Source organism: Schistocerca cancellata, unplaced genomic scaffold, assembly GCF_023864275.1.
Source record: "Schistocerca cancellata isolate TAMUIC-IGC-003103 unplaced genomic scaffold, iqSchCanc2.1 HiC_scaffold_1144, whole genome shotgun sequence".
NCBI classification, from domain to species: domain Eukaryota; kingdom Metazoa; phylum Arthropoda; class Insecta; order Orthoptera; family Acrididae; genus Schistocerca; species Schistocerca cancellata.
The window spans coordinates 421820-441980 of NW_026047143.1; positions in this window are offsets into that span (position 1 = coordinate 421820).

A 20161-nucleotide genomic window follows, 5' to 3' on the forward strand; every position below is an offset into this window, starting at 1 on the left:
GAAAACCTGATAGTGAATTGTAACGTTCAGGGCCTCCTAATGACGATGGAACACTCAAATTGCGACCCGATTCAATACATCGCCCTCCAGCAGACTTGTCTCCATAGGTCTATTGCTGCCTAGGGCACCTTATGGCCGTACTGCTGTAAGTCAAAGATTTTCGAATCTGACGAAAAACTGATAGAGAATTGTAACGTTCAGGGCCACCTAATGACGTTGGATCACTCAAATTGCGTCCGGATTCAATACATCGTCCTCCAGCAGACTTGTCTCCATGGGTCTATTGCTGCCTCGGGCACCTTATGGCCGTTCTGCTGTGAGTCAAGGATTTTGGAATCGGACGAAAAACTGATAGTGAATTGTAACGTTCAGGGCCGCCTAATGACGTTGGATCACTCAAATTGCGTCCGGATTCAATACATCGTCCTCCAGCAGACTTGTCTCCATGGGTCTATTGCTGCCTCGGGCACCTTATGGCCGTTCTGCTGTGAGTCAAAAATTTTCGAATCGGACGAAAAACTGATAGTGAATTGTAACATTCAGGGCCACCTAATGACGATGGACCACACAAATTGCGTCCCGATTCAATACATCGTCCTCCAGCCGACTTGACTCCATGGGTCTATTGCTGCCTCGGGCACCTTATAGCCGTTCTGCTGTGAGTCTAGATTATCGAATGGGAGGAAAAACTGATAATGAATTGTAACGTTCAGGGCCACCTAATGACGATGGATCACTCAAATTGCGTCCCGATTCAATACATCGTCCTCCAGCAGACTTGTCTCCATGGGTCTACTGCTGCCTCGGGCACATTATGGCCGTTCTGCTGTGAGTCAAAGATTTTCGAATCGGACGAAAAACTGATAGTGAATTGTAACTTTCAGGGCCACCTAATGACGATGGATCACTCAAATTGCGTCCCTATTCAATACATCGTCCTCCAGGCGACTTGTCTCCATGGGTCTATTGCTGCCTCGGGCACCTTATGGCCGTTCTGCTGTGAGTTAAAGATTTTCGAATCGGACGAAAAACTGATAGCGAATTGTAACATTCGGGGCCACCTAATGACGATGGATCACTCAAATTGCGTCCCGATTCAATACATCGTCCTCCAGCCGACTTGTCTCCATGGTTCTTTTGCTGGCTCGGGCAACTTATGGCCGTTCTGCTGTGAGTCAAAGATTATCGAATCGGACGAAAAACTGATAGTGAATTGTAACGTTGAGGGCCACCAAATGACGTCGGATCACTCAAATTGCGTCCGGATTCAATACATCGTCCTCCAGCAGACTTGTCTCCATGGGTCTATTGCTGCCTCGGGCACCTTATGGCCGTTCTGCTGTGAGTCAAAGATTTTCGAATCGGACGAAAAACTGATAGTGAATTGTAACGGTCAGGGCCTCCTAATGACGATGGAACACTCAAATTGCGTCACGATGCAATACATCGTCCTCCGGCAGACTTGTCTCCATGGGTTTATTGCTGTCTCGGTCACCTTATGGCCGTTCTGCTGCTAGTCAAAGATTTTCGAATCGGACGAAAAACTGATAGTGAATTCTAACATTCAGTGCCACCTAATGACGATGGACCACACAAATTGCATCCCGATCCAATACATCGTCCTCCAGCTGACTTGACTCCATGGGTCTATTGCTGCCTCGGGCACCTTATGGCCGTTCTGCTGTGAGTCTAGATTATCGAATGGGACGAAAAACTGATAGTTAATTGTAACATTCAGGGCCTCCTAATGACGATGGAACACTCAAATTGCGTCCCGATTCAATACATCGTCCTCCAGCAGACTTGTCTCCATGGGTCTGTTGCTGCCTCGGGCACCTTATGGCCGTTCTGCTGTGAATCAAAGATTTTCCTAATCGGACGAAAAACTGATAGTGAATTGTAACGTTCAGGGCCACCTAATGACGATGGATCACTCAAATTGCGTCCCGATTCAATACATCGTCCTCCAGCAGACTTGTCTCCATGGGTCTATTGCTGCCTCGGGCACCTTATGGCCGTTCTGCTGTGAGTCAAAGATTTTCGAATCGGACGAAAAACTGATAGTGAATTGTAACATTCAGGGCCACCTAATGACGATGGACCACACAAATTGCGTCCCGATTCAATACATCGTCCTCCAGCCGACTTGACTCCATGGGTCTATTGCTGCCTCGGGCACCTTATGGCCGTTCTGCTGTGAGTCTAGATTATCGAATGGGAGGAAAAACTGATAGTGAATTGTAACGTTCAGGGCCACCTAATGACGATGGAACACTCAAATTGCGTCCCGATTCAATACATCGTCCTCCAGCAGACTTGTCTCCATGGGTCTATTGCTGGCTCGGGCACTTTACGGCCGTTCTGCTGTGAGTCAAAGATTTTCGAATCGGACGAAAACCTGATAGTGAATTGTAACGTTCAGGGCCTCCTAATGACGATGGAACACTCAAATTGCGTCCCGATTCAATACATCGCCCTCCAGCAGACTTGTCTCCATGGGTCTATTGCTGCCTAGGGCACCTTATGGCCGTACTGCTGTAAGTCAAAGATTTTCGAATCTGACGAAAAACTGATAGTGAATTGTAACGTTCAGGGCCACCTAATGACGTTGGATCACTCAAATTGCGTCCGGATTCAATACATCGTCCTCCAGCAGACTTGTCTCCATGGGTCTATTGCTGCCTCGGGCACCTTATGGCCGTTCTGCTGTGAGTCAAAGATTTTCGAATCGGACGAAAAACTGATGGTGAATTGTAACATTCAGGGCCACCTAATGACGATGGACCACACAAATTGCGTCCCGATTCAATACATCGTCCTCCAGCCGACTTGACTCCATGGGTAATTGCTGCCTCGGGCACCTTATGGCCGTTCTGCTGTGAGTCTAGATTATCGAATGGGAGGAAAAACTGCTAGTGAATTGTAACGTTCAGGGCCACCTAATGACGATAGATCACTCAAATTGCGTCCGGATTCAATACATCGTCCTCCAGCAGACTTGTCTCCATGGGTCTATTGCTGCCTCGGGCACATTATGGCCGTTCTGCTGTGAGTCAAAGATTTTCGAATCGGACGAAAAACTGATAGTGAATTGTAACGTTCAGGGCCTCCTAATGAGGATGGAACACTCAAATTGCGTCCCGATTCAATACATCGTCCTCCAGCAGACTTGCCTCCATGGGTCTATTGCTGGCTCGGGCACCTTATGGCCGTTCTGCTGTGAGTCAAAGATTTTCGAATCGGACGAAAACCTGATAGTGAATTGTAACGTTCAGGGCCTCCTAATGACGATGGAACACTCAAATTGCGTCCCGATTCAATACATCGCCCTCCAGCAGACTTGTCTCCATGGGTCTATTGCTGCCTCGGGCACCTTTTGGCCGTTCTGCTATGAGTCAAAGATTTTCTAATCGGACGAAAAACTGATAGGTAACCGTAACATTCAGGGCCACCTAATGACGATGGACCACACAAATTGCGTCCCGATTCAATACATCGTCCTCCAGCCGACTTGACTCCATTGGTCTATTGGTGCCTCGGGCACCTTATGGCCGTTCTGCTGTGAGTCTAGATTATCGAATGGGAGGAAAAACTGATAGTGAATTGTAGCGTTCAGGGCCACCTAATGACGATGGATCACTCAAATTGCGTCCCGATTCAATACATCGTCCTCCAGCCGACTTGACTCCATGGGTCTATTGCTGCCTCGGGCACCTTATGGCCGTTCTCCCGTGAGTCAAAGATTTTCGAATCGGACGAAAAACTAATAGTGAATTGTAACGTTCAGGGCAACCTAATGATGATGGATTACTCTAATTGCGTCCCGATTCAATATATCGTCCTCCAGCAGATTTGTCTCCATGGGTCTATTGCAGCCTCGGGCACCTTATGGCCGTTCTGCTGTGAGTCAAAGATTTTCGAATCGGACGAAAAACTGATGGTGAATTGTAACGTTCAGGGCCTCCTAATGACGATGGAACACTCAAATTGCGTCCCGATTCAATTCCTTGTCCTCCAGCAGACTTGTCTCCTTGGGTCTATTGCTGCCTCGGGAACCTTATGGCCGTTCTGCTGTGAGTCATAGATTTTCGAATCGGACGAAAAACTGATAGTGAATTGTAACGTTCAGGGCCACTTAATGACGATGGATCACTCAAATTACATCCCCATTCAATACATCGTCCTCCAGCAGACTTGTCTCCATGGGTCTATTGCTGCCTCGGGAACCTTATGGCCGTTATGCTGTGAGTCAAAGATTTTCGAATCGGACGATAAACTGATAGTGAATTGTAACGTTCAGGGCCTCCTAATGACGATGGAACACTCAAATCGCGTCCCGATTCAATACCTCGTCCTCCAGCAGACTTGACTCCATGGGTCTATTGTTGCCTCGGGCACCTTATGGTTGTTCTCCCGTGAGTCTAGATTATCGAATGGGACGAAAAACTGATAGTTAAATGTAACATTCAGGGCCTCCTAATGACGATGGACCACACAAATTGCGTCCCGATTCAATACATCGTCCTCCAGCCGACTTGTCTCCATGGGTCTATTGCTGGCTCGGGCACCTTATGGCCGTTCTGCTGTGAGTCAAAGATTTTCGAATCGGACGAAAACCTGATAGTGAATTGTAACGTTCAGGGCCTCCTAATGACGATGGAACACTCAAATGCGTCCCGATTCAATACATGGTCCTCCAGCAGACTTGTCTCCATGGGTCTATTGCTGCCTCGGGCACCTTATCGTCGTTCTCCCGTGAGTCTAGATTATCGAATGGGACGAAAAACTGATAGTTAATTGTAACGTTCAGGGCCTCCTAATGACGATGGAACACTCAAATTGCGTCCCGATTCAATACCTCGTCCTCCAGCAGACTTGTCTCCATATGTCTATTGTTTCCTCGGGCACCTTATGGTCGTTCTCCCGTGAGTCTAGATTATCGAATGGGACGATAAACTGATAGTTAATTGTAACATTCAGGGCCTCCTAATGACGATGGAACACTCAAATTGCGTCCCGATTCAATACATCGCCCTCCAGCAGACTTGTCTCCATGGGTCTATTGCTGCCTCGGGCACCTTATGGCCGTTCTGCTGTGAGTCAAAGATTTTCGAATCGGACGAAAAACTGATAGTGAATTGTAACATTCAGGGCCACCTAATGACGATGGACCACACAAATTGCGTCCCGATTCAATACATCGTCCTCCAGCCGACTTGACTCCATGGGTCTATTGCTGCCTCGGGCACCTTATAGCCGTTCTGCTGTGAGTCTAGATTATCGAATGGGAGGAAAAACTGATAATGAATTGTAACGTTCCGGGCCACCTAATGACGATGGATCACTCAAATTGCGTCCCGATTCAATACATCGTCCTCCAGCAGACTTGTCTCCATGGGTCTATTGCTGCCTCAGGCACATTATGGCCGTTCTGCTGTGAGTCAAAGATTTTCGAATCGGACGAAAAACTGATAGTGAATTGTAACTTTCAGGGCCACCTAATGACGATGGATCACTCAAATTGCGTCCCTATTCAATACATCGTCCTCCAGGCGACTTGTCTCCATGGGTCTATTGCTGCCTCGGGCACCTTATGGCCGTTCTGCTGTGAGTTAAAGATTTTCGAATCGGACGAAAAACTGATAGTGAATTGTAACATTCGGGGCCACCTAATGACGATGGATCACTCAAATTGCGTCCCGATTCAATACATCGTCCTCCAGCCGACTTGTCTCCATGGTTCTTTTGCTGGCTCGGGCAACTTATGGCCGTTCTGCTGTGAGTCAAAGATTATCGAATCGGACGAAAACCTGATAGTGAATTGTAACGTTCAGGGCCTCCGAATGACGATGGAACACTCAAATTGCGTCCCGATTCAATACATGGTCCTCCAGCAGACTTGTCTCCATGGGTCTATTGCTGCCTCGGGCACCTTATGGCCGTTCTGCTGTTAGTCAAAGATTTTCAAATCGGACAAAGAATTGATAGTGAATTGTATCGTTCAGGGCCTCCTAATGACGATGGATCACTCAAATTGCGTCCCGATTCAATACCTCGCCCTCCAGCAGACTTGTCTCCATGGGTCTATTGCTGCCTAGGGCACCTTATGGCCGTTCTGCTGTGAGTCAAAGATTTTCGAAACTGACGAAAAACTGATAGTCAATTGTAACATTCAGGGCCACCTAATGACGATGGATCACTCAAATTGCGTCCCGATTCAATACATCGTCCTCCAGCCGACTTGTCTCCATGGGTCTATTGCTGCCTCGGGCACCTTATGGCCGTTCTGCTGTGAGTCAAAGAATTTCGAATCGGACGAAAAACTGATAGTGAATTGTAACGTTGAGGGCCACCAAATGACGTCGGATCACTCAAATTGCGTCCGGATTCAATACATCGTCCTCCAGCAGACTTGTCTCCATGGGTCTATTGCTGCCTCGGGCACCTTATGGCCGTTCTGCTGTGAGTCAAAGATTTTCGAATCGGACGAAAAACTGATAGTGAATTGTAACGGTCAGGGCCTCCTAATGACGATGGAACACTCAAATTGCGTCACGATTCAATACATCGTCCTCCGGCAGACTTGTCTCCATGGGTTTATTGCTGTCTCGGTCACCTTATGGCCGTTCTGCTGCTAGTCAAAGATTTTCGAATCGGACGAAAAACTGATAGTGAATTCTAACATTCAGTGCCGCCTAATGACGATGGACCACACAAATTGCGTCCCGATCCAATACATCGTCCTCCAGCCGACTTGACTCCATGGGTCTATTGCTGCCTCGGGCACCTTATGGCCGTTCTGCTGTGAGTCTAGATTATCGAATGGGACGAAAAACTGATAGTTAATTGTAACATTCAGGGCCTCCTAATGACGATGGAACACTCAAATTGCGTCCCGCTTCAATACATCGTCCTCCAGCAGACTTGTCTCCATGGGTCTGTTGCTGCCTCGGGCACCTTATGGCCGTTCTGCTGTGAATCAAAGATTTTCCTAATCGGACGAAAAACTGATAGTGAATTGTAACGTTCAGGGCCTCCTAATGACGATGGATCACTCAAATTGCGTCCCGATTCAATACATCGTCCTCCAGCAGACTTGTCTCCATGGGTCTATTGCTGCCTCGGGCACCTTATGGCCGTTCTGCTGTGAGTCAAAGATTTTCGAATCGGACGAAAAACTGATAGTGAATTGTAACATTCAGGGCCACCTAATGACGATGGACCACACAAATTGCGTCCCGATTCAATACATCGTCCTCCAGCCGACTTGACTCCATGGGTCTATTGCTGCCTCGGACACCTTATGGCCGTTCTGCTGTGAGTCTAGATTATCGAATGGGAGGAAAAACTGATAGTGAATTGTAACGTTCAGGGCCACCTAATGACGATGGAACACTCAAATTTCGTCCCGATTCAATACATCGTCCTCCAGCAGACTTGTCTCCATGGGTCTATTGCTGCCTCGGGCACATTATGGTCGTTCTGCTGTGAGTCAAAGATTTTCGAATCGGACGAAAAACTGATAGTGAATTGTAACGTTCAGGGCCTCCTAATGACGATGGAACACTCAAATTGCGTCCCGATTCAATACATCGTCCTCCAGCAGACTTGTCTCCATGGGTCTATTGCTGGCTCGGGCACCTTATGGCCGTTCTGCTGTGAGTCAAAGATTTTCGAATCGGACGAAAACCTGATAGTGAATTGTAACGTTCAGGGCCTCCTAATGACGATGGAACACTCAAATTGCGTCCCGATTCAATACATCGCCCTCCAGCAGACTTGTCTCCATGGGTCTATTGCTGCCTAGGGCACCTTATGGCCGTTCTGCTGTGAGTCAAAGATTTTCGAATCGGACGAAAAACTGATAGTGAATTGTAACATTCAGGGCCAATTAATGACGATGAACCACACAAATTGCGTCCCGATTCAATACATCGTCCTCCAGCCGACTTGACTCCATGGGTCTATTGCTGCCTCGGGCACCTTATAGCCGTTCTGCTGTGAGTCTAGATTATCGAATGGGAGGAAAAACTGATAATGAATTGTAACGTTCAGGGCCACCTAATGACGATGGATCACTCAAATTGCGTCCCGATTCAATACATCGTCCACCAGCAGACTTCTCTCCATGGGTCTATTGCTGCCTCGGGCACATTATGGCCGTTCTGCTGTGAGTCAAAGATTTTCGAATCGGACGAAAAACTGATGGTGAATTGTAACGTTCAGGGCCTCCTAATGACGATGGAACACTCAAATTGCGTCCCGATTCAATTCCTTGTCCTCCAGCAGACTTGTCTCCATGGGTCTATTGCTGCCTCGGGAACCTTATGGCCGTTCTGCTGTGAGTCATAGATTTTCGAATCGGACGAAAAACTGATAGTGAATTGTAACGTTCAGGGCCACTTAATGACGATGGATCACTCAAATTGCATCCCCATTCAATACATCGTCCTCCAGCAGACTTGTCTCCATGGGTCTATTGCTGCCTCGAGAACCTTATGGCCGTTATGCTGTGAGTCAAAGATTTTCGAATCGGACGATAAACTGATAGTGAATTGTAACGTTCAGGGCCTCCTAATGACGATGGAACACTCAAATCGCGTCCCGATTCAATACCTCGTCCTCCAGCAGACTTGACTCCATGGGTCTATTGTTGCCTCGGGCACCTTATGGTTGTTCTCCCGTGAGTCTAGATTATCGAATGGGACGAAAAACTGATAGTTAAATGTAACATTCAGGGCCTCCTAATGACGATGGACCACACAAATTGCGTCCCGATTCAATACATCGTCCTCCAGCAGACTTGTCTCCATGGGTCTATTGCTGGCTCGGGCACTTTACGGCCGTTCTGCTGTTAGTCAAAGATTCTCAAATCGGACAAAAAACTGATAGTGAATTGTAACGTTCAGGGCCTTCTAATGACGATGGAACACTCAAATTGCGTCCCGATTCAATACATCGTCCTCCAGCAGACTTGTCTCCATGGGTCTATTGCTGCCTCGGGCACCTTATCGTCGTTCTCCCGTGAGTCTAGATTATCGAATGGGACGAAAAACTGATAGTTAATTGTAACGTTCAGGGCCTCCTAATGACGATGGAACACTCAAATTGCGTCCCGATTCAATACCTCGTCCTCCAGCAGACTTGTCTCCATATGTCTATTGTTTCCTCGGGCACCTTATGGTCGTTCTCCCGTGAGTCTAGATTATCGAATGGGACGATAAACTGATAGTTAATTGTAACATTCAGGGCCTCCTAATGACGATGGAACACTCAAATTGCGTCCCGATTCAATACATCGCCCTCCAGCAGACTTGTCTCCATGGGTCTATTGCTGCCTCGGGCACCTTATGGCCGTTCTGCTGTGAGTCAAAGATTTTCGATTCGGACGAAAAACTGATAGTGAATTGTAACATTCAGGGCCACCTAATGACGATGGACCACACAAATTGCGTCCCGATTCAATACATCGTCCTCCAGCCGACTTGACTCCATGGGTCTATTGCTGCCTCGGGCACCTTATAGCCGTTCTGCTGTGAGTCTAGATTATCGAATGGGAGGAAAAACTGATAATGAATTGTAACGTTCCGGGCCACCTAATGACGATGGATCACTCAAATTGCGTCCCGATTCAATACATCGTCCTCCAGCAGACTTGTCTCCATGGGTCTATTGCTGCCTCAGGCACATTATGGCCGTTCTGCTGTGAGTCAAAGATTTTCGAATCGGACGAAAAACTGATAGTGAATTGTAACTTTCAGGGCCACCTAATGACGATGGATCACTCAAATTGCGTCCCTATTCAATACATCGTCCTCCAGGCGACTTGTCTCCATGGGTCTATTGCTGCCTCGGGCACCTTATGGCCGTTCTGCTGTGAGTTAAAGATTTTCGAATCGGACGAAAAACTGATAGTGAATTGTAACATTCGGGGCCACCTAATGACGATGGATCACTCAAATTGCGTCCCGATTCAATACATCGTCCTCCAGCCGACTTGTCTCCATGGGTCTTTTGCTGGCTCGGGCAACATATGGCCGTTCTGCTGTGAGTCAAAGATTATCGAATCGGACGAAAACCTGATAGTGAATTGTAACGTTCAGGGCCTCCTAATGACGATGGAACACTCAAATTGCGTCCCGATTCAATATATGGTCCTCCAGCAGACTTGTCTCCATGGGTCTATTGCTGCCTCGGGCACCTTATGGCCGTTCTGCTGTTAGTCAAAGATTTTCAAATCGGACAAAGAATTGATAGTGAATTGTATCGTTCAGGGCCTCCTAATGACGATGGATCACTCAAATTGCGTCCCGATTCAATACCTCGCCCTCCAGCAGACTTGTCTCCATGGGTCTATTGCTGCCTAGGGCACCTTATGGCCGTTCTGCTGTGAGTCAAAGATTTTCGAAACTGACGAAAAACTGATAGTCAATTGTAACATTAAGGGCCACCTAATGACGATGGATCACTCAAATTGCGTCCCGATTCAATACATCGTCCTCCAGCCGACTTGTCTCCATGGGTCTATTGCTGCCTCGGGCACCTTATGGCCGTTCTGCTGTGAGTCAAAGAATTTCGAATCGGACGAAAAACTGATAGTGAATTGTAACGTTGAGGGCCACCAAATGACGTCGGATCACTCAAATTGCGTCCGGATTCAATACATCGTCCTCCAGCAGACTTGTCTCCATGGGTCTATTGCTGCCTCGGGCACCTTATGGCCGTTCTGCTGTGAGTCAAAGATTTTCGAATCGGACGAAAAACTGATAGTGAATTGTAACGGTCAGGGCCTCCTAATGACGATGGAACACTCAAATTGCGTCACGATTCAATACATCGTCCTCCGGCAGACTTGTCTCCATGGGTTTATTGCTGTCTCGGTCGCCTTATGGCCGTTCTGCTGCTAGTCAAAGATTTTCGAATCGGACGAAAAACTGATAGTGAATTCTAACATTCAGTGCCGCCTAATGACGATGGACCACACAAATTGCGTCCCGATCCAATACATCGTCCTCCAGCCGACTTGACTCCATGGGTCTATTGCTGCCTCGGGCACCTTATGGCCGTTCTGCTGTGAGTCTAGATTATCGAATGGGACGAAAAACTGATAGTTAATTGTAACATTCAGGGCCTCCTAATGACGATGGAACACTCAAATTGCGTCCCGCTTCAATACATCGTCCTCCAGCAGACTTGTCTCCATGGGTCTGTTGCTGCCTCGGGCACCTTATGGCCGTTCTGCTGTGAATCAAAGATTTTCCTAATCGGACGAAAAACTGATAGTGAATTGTAACGTTCAGGGCCTCCTAATGACGATGGATCACTCAAATTGCGTCCCGATTCAATACATCGTCCTCCAGCAGACTTGTCTCCATGGGTCTATTGCTGCCTCGGGCACCTTATTGCCGTTCTGCTGTGAGTCAAAGATTTTCGAATCGGACGAAAAACTGATAGTGAATTGTAACATTCAGGGCCACCTAATGACGATGGACCACACAAATTGCGTCCCGATTCAATACATCGTCCTCCAGCCGACTTGACTCCATGGGTCTATTGCTGCCTCGGGCACCTTATGGCCGTTCTGCTGTGAGTCTAGATTATCGAATGGGAGGAAAAACTGATAGTGAATTGTAACGTTCAGGGCCACCTAATGACGATGGAACACTCAAATTGCGTCCCGATTCAATACATCGTCCTCCAGCAGACTTGTGTCCATGGGTCTATTGCTGCCTCGGGCACATTATGGTCGTTCTGCTGTGAGTCAAAGATTTTCGAATCGGACGAAAAACTGATAGTGAATTGTAACGTTCAGGGCCTCCTAATGACGATGGAACACTCAAATTGCGTCCCGATTCAATACATCGTCCTCCAGCAGACTTGTCTCCATGGGTCTATTGCTGGCTCGGGCACCTTATGGCCGTTCTGCTGTGAGTCAAAGATTTTCGAATCGGACGAAAACCTGATAGTGAATTGTAACGTTCAGGGCCTCCTAATGACGATGGAACACTCAAATTGCGTCCCGATTCAATACATCGCCCTCCAGCAGACTTGTCTCCATGGGTCTATTGCTGCCTAGGGCACCTTATGGCCGTACTGCTGTAAGTCAAAGATTTTCGAATCTGACGAAAAACTGATAGTGAATTGTAACGTTCAGGGCCACCTAATGACGTTGGATCACTCAAATTGCGTCCGGATTCAATACATCGTCCTCCAGCAGACTTGTCTCCATGGGTCTATTGCTGCCTCGGGCACCTTATGGCCGTTCTGCTGTGAGTCAAGTATTTTGGAATCGGACGAAAAACTGATAGTGAATTGTAACGTTCAGGGCCACCTAATGACGTTGGATCACTCAAATTGCGTCCGGATTCAATACATCGTCCTCCAGCAGACTTGTCTCCATGGGTCTATTGCTGCCTCGGGCACCTTATGGCCGTTCTGCTGTGAGTCAAAGATTTTCGAATCGGACGAAAAACTGATAGTGAATTGTAACATTCAGGGCCACCTAATGACGATGAACCACACAAATTGCGTCCCGATTCAATACATCGTCCTCCAGCCGACTTGACTCCATGGGTCTATTGCTGCCTCGGGCACCTTATAGCCGTTCTGCTGTGAGTCTAGATTATCGAATGGGAGGAAAAACTGATAATGAATTGTAACGTTCAGGGCCACCTAATGACGATGGATCACTCAAATTGCGTCCCGATTCAATACATCGTCCACCAGCAGACTTCTCTCCATGGGTCTATTGCTGCCTCGGGCACATTATGGCCGTTCTGCTGTGAGTCAAAGATTTTCGAATCGGACGAAAAACTGATAGTGAATTGTAACTTTCAGGGCCACCTAATGACGATGGATCACTCAAATTGCGTCCCTATTCAATACATCGTCCTCCAGGCGACTTGTCTCCATGGGTCTATTGCTGCCTCGGGCACCTTATGGCCGTTCTGCTGTGAGTTAAAGATTTTCGAATCGGACGAAAAACTGATAGCGAATTGTAACATTCGGGGCCACCTAATGACGATGGATCACTCAAATTGCGTCCCGATTCAATACATCGTCCTCCAGCCGACTTGTCTCCATGGTTCTTTTGCTGGCTCGGGCAACTTATGGCCGTTCTGCTGTGAGTCAAAGATTATCGAATCGGACGAAAACCTGATAGTGAATTGTAACGTTCAGGGCCTCCTAATGACGATGGAACACTCAAATTGCGTCCCGATTCAATACATGGTCCTCCAGCAGACTTGTCTCCATGGGTCTATTGCTGCCTCGGGCACCTTATGGCCGTTCTGCTGTTAGTCAAAGATTTTCAAATCGGACAAAGAATTGATAGTGAATTGTATCGTTCAGGGCCTCCTAATGACGATGGATCACTCAAATTGCGTCTCGATTCAATACCTCGCCCTCCAGCAGACTTGTCTCCATGGGTTTATTGCTGCCTAGGGCACCTTATGGCCGTTCTGCTGTGAGTCAAAGATTTTCGAAACTGACGAAAAACTGATAGTCAATTGTAACATTCAGGGCCACCTAATGACGATGGATCACTCAAATTGCGTCCCGATTCAATACATCGTCCTCCAGCCGACTTGTCTCCATGGGTCTATTGCTGCCTCGGGCACCTTATGGCCGTTCTGCTGTGAGTCAAAGAATTTCGAATCGGACGAAAAACTGATAGTGAATTGTAACGTTGAGGGCCACCAAATGACATCGGATCACTCAAATTGCGTCCGGATTCAATACATCGTCCTCCAGCAGACTTGTCTCCATGGGTCTATTGCTGCCTCGGGCACCTTATGGCCGTTCTGCTGTGAGTCAAAGATTTTCGAATCGGACGAAAAACTGATAGTGAATTGTAACGGTCAGGGCCTCCTAATGACGATGGAACACTCAAATTGCGTCACGATTCAATACATCGTCCTCCGGCAGACTTGTCTCCATGGGTTTATTGCTGTCTCGGTCACCTTATGGCCGTTCTGCTGCTAGTCAAAGATTTTCGAATCGGACGAAAAACTGATAGTGAATTCTAACATTCAGTGCCACATAATGACGATGGACCACACAAATTGCGTCCCGATCCAATACATCGTCCTCCAGCCGACTTGACTCCATGGGTCTATTGCTGCCTCGGGCACCTTATGGCCGTTCTGCTGTGAGTCAAGGATTTTGGAATCGGACGAAAAACTGATAGTGAATTGTAACGTTCAGGGCCACCTAATGACGTTGGATCACTCAAATTGCGTCCGGATTCAATACATCGTCCTCCAGCAGACTTGTCTCCATGGGTCTATTGCTGCCTCGGGCACCTTATGGCCGTTCTGCTGTGAGTCAAAGATTTTCGAATCGGACGAAAAACTGATGGTGAATTGTAACATTCAGGGCCACCTAATGACGATGGACCACACAAATTGCGTCCCGATTCAATACATCGTCCTCCAGCCGACTTGACTCCATGGGTAATTGCTGCCTCGGGCACCTTATGGCCGTTCTGCTGTGAGTCTAGATTATCGAATGGGAGGAAAAACTGCTAGTGAATTGTAACGTTCAGGGCCACCTAATGACGATAGATCACTCAAATTGCGTCCGGATTCAATACATCGTCCTCCAGCAGACTTGTCTCCATGGGTCTATTGCTGCCTCGGGCACATTATGGCCGTTCTGCTGTGAGTCAAAGATTTTCGAATCGGACGAAAAACTGATAGTGAATTGTAACGTTCAGGGCCTCCTAATGAGGATGGAACACTCAAATTGCGTCCCGATTCAATACATCGTCCTCCAGCAGACTTGCTTCCATGGGTCTATTGCTGGCTCGGGCACCTTATGGCCGTTCTGCTGTGAGTCAAAGATTTTCGAATCGGACGAAAACCTGATAGTGAATTGTAACGTTCAGGGCCTCCTAATGACGATGGAACACTCAAATTGCGTCCCGATTCAATACATCGCCCTCCAGCAGACTTGTCTCCATGGGTCTATTGCTGCCTAGGGCACCTTATGGCCGTACTGCTGTAAGTCAAAGATTTTCGAATCTGACGAAAAACTGATAGTGAATTGTAACGTTCAGGGCCACCTAATGACGTTGGATCACTCAAATTGCGTCCGGATTCAATACATCGTCCTCCAGCAGACTTGTCTCCATGGGTCTATTGCTGCCTCGGGCACCTTATGGCCGTTCTGCTGTGAGTCAAAGATTTTCGAATCGGACGAAAAACTGATAGTGAATTGTAACATTCAGGGCCACCTAATGACGATGGACCACACAAATTGCGTCCCGATTCAATACATCGTCCTCCAGCCGACTTGACTCTATGGGTAATTGCTGCCTCGGGCACCTTATGGCCGTTCTGCTGTGAGTCTAGATTATCGAATGGGAGGAAAAACTGCTAGTGAATTGTAACGTTCAGGGCCACCTAATGACGATAGATCACTCAAATTGCGTCCAGATTCAATACATGGTCCTCCAGCAGACTTGTCTCCATGGGTCTATTGCTGCCTCGGGCACCTTATGGCCGTTCTGCTGTGAGTCAAAGATTTTCGAATCGGACGAAAAACTAATAGTGAATTGTAACGGTCAGGGCCTCCTAATGACGATGGAACACTCAAATTGCGTCCCGATTCAATACATCGTCCTCGAGCAGACTTGTCTCCATGGGTCTGTTGCTGGCTTGGTCACCTTATGGCCGTTCTGCTGTTAGTCAAAGATTTTCGAATCGGACGAAAAACTGATAGTGAATTGTAACGTTCAGGGCCACCTAATGACGATGGATCACTCAAATTGCGTCCCGATTCAACACATCGTTCTCCAGCAGACTTGTCTCCATGGGTCTATTGCTGCCTCGGGCACCTTATGGCCGTTCTGCTGTGAGTCAAAGAATTTCGAATCGGACGAAAAACTGATAGTGAATTGTAACGTTCAGGGCCACCTAATGACGTTGGATCACTCAAATTGCGTCCGGATTCAATACATCGTCCTCCAGCAGACTTGTCTCCATGGGTCTATTGCTGCCTCGGGCTCCTTATGGCCGTTCTGCTGTGAGTCAAAGATTTTCGAATCGGACGAAAAACTGATAGTGAATTGTAACATTCAGGGCCAATTAATGACGATGAACCACACAAATTGCGTCCCGATTCAATACATCGTCCTCCAGCCGACTTGACTCCATGGGTCTATTGCTGCCTCGGGCACCTTATAGCCGTTCTGCTGTGAGTCTAGATTATCGAATGGGAGGAAAAACTGATAATGAATTGTAACGTTCAGGGCCACCTAATGACGATTTATCACTCAAATTGCGTCCCGATTCAATACATCGTCCACCAGCAGACTTCTCTCCATGGGTCTATTGCTGCCTCGGGCACATTATGGCCGTTCTGCTGTGAGTCAAAGATTTTCGAATCGGACGAAAAACTGATGGTGAATTGTAACGTTCAGGGCCTCCTAATGACGATGGAACACTCAAATTGCGTCCCGATTCAATTCCTTGTCCTCCAGCAGACTTGTCTCCATGGGTCTATTGCTGCCTCGGGAACCTTATGGCCGTTCTGCTGTGAGTCATAGATTTTCGAATCGGACGAAAAACTGATAGTGAATTGTAACGTTCAGGGCCACTTAATGACGATGGATCACTCAAATTGCATCCCCATTCAATACATCGTCCTCCAGCAGACTTGTCTCCATGGGTCTATTGCTGCCTCGAGAACCTTATGGCCGTTATGCTGTGAGTCAAAGATTTTTGAATCGGACGATAAACTGATAGTGAATTGTAACGTTCAGGGCCTCCTAATGACGATGGAACACTCAAATCGCGTCCCGATTCAATACCTCGTCCTCCAGCAGACTTGACTCCATGGGTCTATTGTTGCCTCGGGCACCTTATGGTTGTTCTCCCGTGAGTCTAGATTATCGAATGGGACGAAAAACTGATAGTTAAATGTAACATTCAGGGCCTCCTAATGACGATGGACCACACAAATTGCGTCCCGATTCAATACATCGTCCTCCAGCCGACTTGTCTCCATGGGTCTATTGCTGGCTCGGGCACCTTATGGCCGTTCTGCTGTGAGTCAAAGATTTTCGAATCGGACGAAAACCTGATAGTGAATTGTAACGTTCAGGGCCTCCTAATGACGATGGAACACTCAAATGCGTCCCGATTCAATACATGGTCCTCCAGCAGACTTGTCTCCATGGGTCTATTGCTGCCTCGGGCACCTTATGGCCGTTCTGCTGTTAGTCAAAGATTCTCAAATCGGACAAAAAACTGATAGTGAATTGTAACGTTCAGGGCCTTCTAATGACGATGGAACACTCAAATTGCGTCCCGATTCAATACATCGTCCTCCAGCAGACTTGTCTCCATGGGTCTATTGCTGCCTCGGGCACCTTATCGTCGTTCTCCCGTGAGTCTAGATTATCGAATGGGACGAAAAACTGATAGTTAATTGTAACGTTCAGGGCCTCCTAATGACGATGGAACACTCAAATTGCGTCCCGATTCAATACCTCGTCCTCCAGCAGACTTGTCTCCATATGTCTATTGTTTCCTCGGGCACCTTATGGTCGTTCTCCCGTGAGTCTAGATTATCGAATGGGACGATAAACTGATAGTTAATTGTAACATTCAGGGCCTCCTAATGACGATGGAACACTCAAATTGCGTCCCGATTCAATACATCGCCCTCCAGCAGACTTGTCTCCATGGGTCTATTGCTGCCTCGGGCACCTTATGGCCGTTCTGCTGTGAGTCAAAGATTTTCGAATCGGACGAAAAACTGATAGTGAATTGTAACATTCAGGGCCACCTAATGACGATGGACCACACAAATTGCGTCCCGATTCAATACATCGTCCTCCAGCCGACTTGACTCCATGGGTCTATTGCTGCCTCGGGCACCTTATAGCCGTTCTGCTGTGAGTCTAGATTATCGAATGGGAGGAAAAACTGATAATGAATTGTAACGTTCCGGGCCACCTAATGACGATGGATCACTCAAATTTCGTCCCGATTCAATACATCGTCCTCCAGCAGACTTGTCTCCATGGGTCTATTGCTGCCTCAGGCACATTATGGCCGTTCTGCTGTGAGTCAAAGATTTTCGAATCGGACGAAAAACTGATAGTGAATTGTAACTTTCAGGGCCACCTAATGACGATGGATCACTCAAATTGCGGCCCTATTCAATACATCGTCCTCCAGGCGACTTGTCTCCATGGGTCTATTGCTGCCTCGGGCACCTTATGGCCGTTCTGCTGTGAGTTAAAGATTTTGGAATCGGACGAAAAACTGATAGTGAATTGTAACATTCGGGGCCACCTAATGACGATGGATCACTCAAATTGCGTCCCGATTCAATACATCGTCCTCCAGCCGACTTGTCTCCATGGTTCTTTTGCTGGCTCGGGCAACTTATGGCCGTTCTGCTGTGAGTCAAAGATTATCGAATCGGACGAAAACCTGATAGTGAATTGTAACGTTCAGGGCCTCCTAATGACGATGGAACACTCAAATTGCGTCCCGATTCAATACATGGTCCTCCAGCAGACTTGTCTCCATGGGTCTATTGCTGCCTCGGGCACCTTATGGCCGTTCTGCTGTTAGTCAAAGATTTTCAAATCGGACAAAGAATTGATAGTGAATTGTATCGTTCAGGGCCTCCTAATGACGATGGATCACTCAAATTGCGTCCCGATTCAATACCTCGCCCTCCAGCAGACTTGTCTCCATGGGTCTATTGCTGCCTAGGGCACCTTATGGCCGTTCTGCTGTGAGTCAAAGATTTTCGAAACTGACGAAAAACTGATAGTCAATTGTAACATTCAGGGCCACCTAATGACGATGGATCACTCAAATTGCGTCCCGATTCAATACATCGTCCTCCAGCCGACTTGTCTCCATGGGTCTATTGCTGCCTCGGGCACCTTATGGCCGTTCTGCTGTGAGTCAAAGAATTTCGAATCGGACGAAAAACTGATAGTGAATTGTAACGTTGAGGGCCACCAAATGACGTCGGATCACTCAAATTGCGTCCGGATTCAATACATCGTCCTCCAGCAGACTTGTCTCCATGGGTCTATTGCTGCCTCGGGCACCTTATGGCCGTTCTGCTGTGAGTCAAAGATTTTCGAATCGGACGAAAAACTGATAGTGAATTGTAACGGTCAGGGCCTCCTAATGACGATGGAACACTCAAATTGCGTCACGATTCAATACATCGTCCTCCGGCAGACTTGTCTCCATGGGTTTATTGCTGTCTCGGTCACCTTATGGCCGTTCTGCTGCTAGTCAAAGATTTTCGAATCGGACGAAAAACTGATAGTGAATTCTAACATTCAGTGCCGCCTAATGACGATGGACCACACAAATTGCGTCCCGATCCAATACATCGTCCTCCAGCCGACTTGACTCCATGGGTCTATTGCTGCCTCGGGCACCTTATGGCCGTTCTGCTGTGAGTCTAGATTATCGAATGGGACGAAAAACTGATAGTTAATTGTAACATTCAGGGCCTCCTAATGACGATGGAACACTCAAATTGCGTCCCGCTTCAATACATCGTCCTCCAGCAGACTTGTCTCCATGGGTCTGTTGCTGCCTCGGGCACCTTATGGCCGTTCTGCTGTGAATCAAAGATTTTCCTAATCGGACGAAAAACTGATAGTGAATTGTAACGTTCAGGGCCTACTAATGACGATGGATCACTCAAATTGCGTCCCGATTCAATACATCGTCCTCCAGCAGACTTGTCTCCATGGGTCTATTGCTGCCTCGGGCACCTTATTGCCGTTCTGCTGTGAGTCAAAGATTTTCGAATCGGACGAAAAACTGATAGTGAATTGTAACATTCAGGGCCACCTAATGACGATGGACCACACAAATTGCGTCCCGATTCAATACATCGTCCTCCAGCCGACTTGACTCCATGGGTCTATTGCTGCCTCGGGCACCTTATGGCCGTTCTGCTGTGAGTCTAGATTATCGAATGGGAGGAAAAACTGATAGTGAATTGTAACGTTCAGGGCCACCTAATGACGATGGAACACTCAAATTGCGTCCCGATTCAATACATCGTCCTCCAGCAGACTTGCCTCCATGGGTCTATTGCTGCCTCGGGCACATTATGGTCGTTCTGCTGTGAGTCAAAGATTTTCGAATCGGACGAAAAACTGATG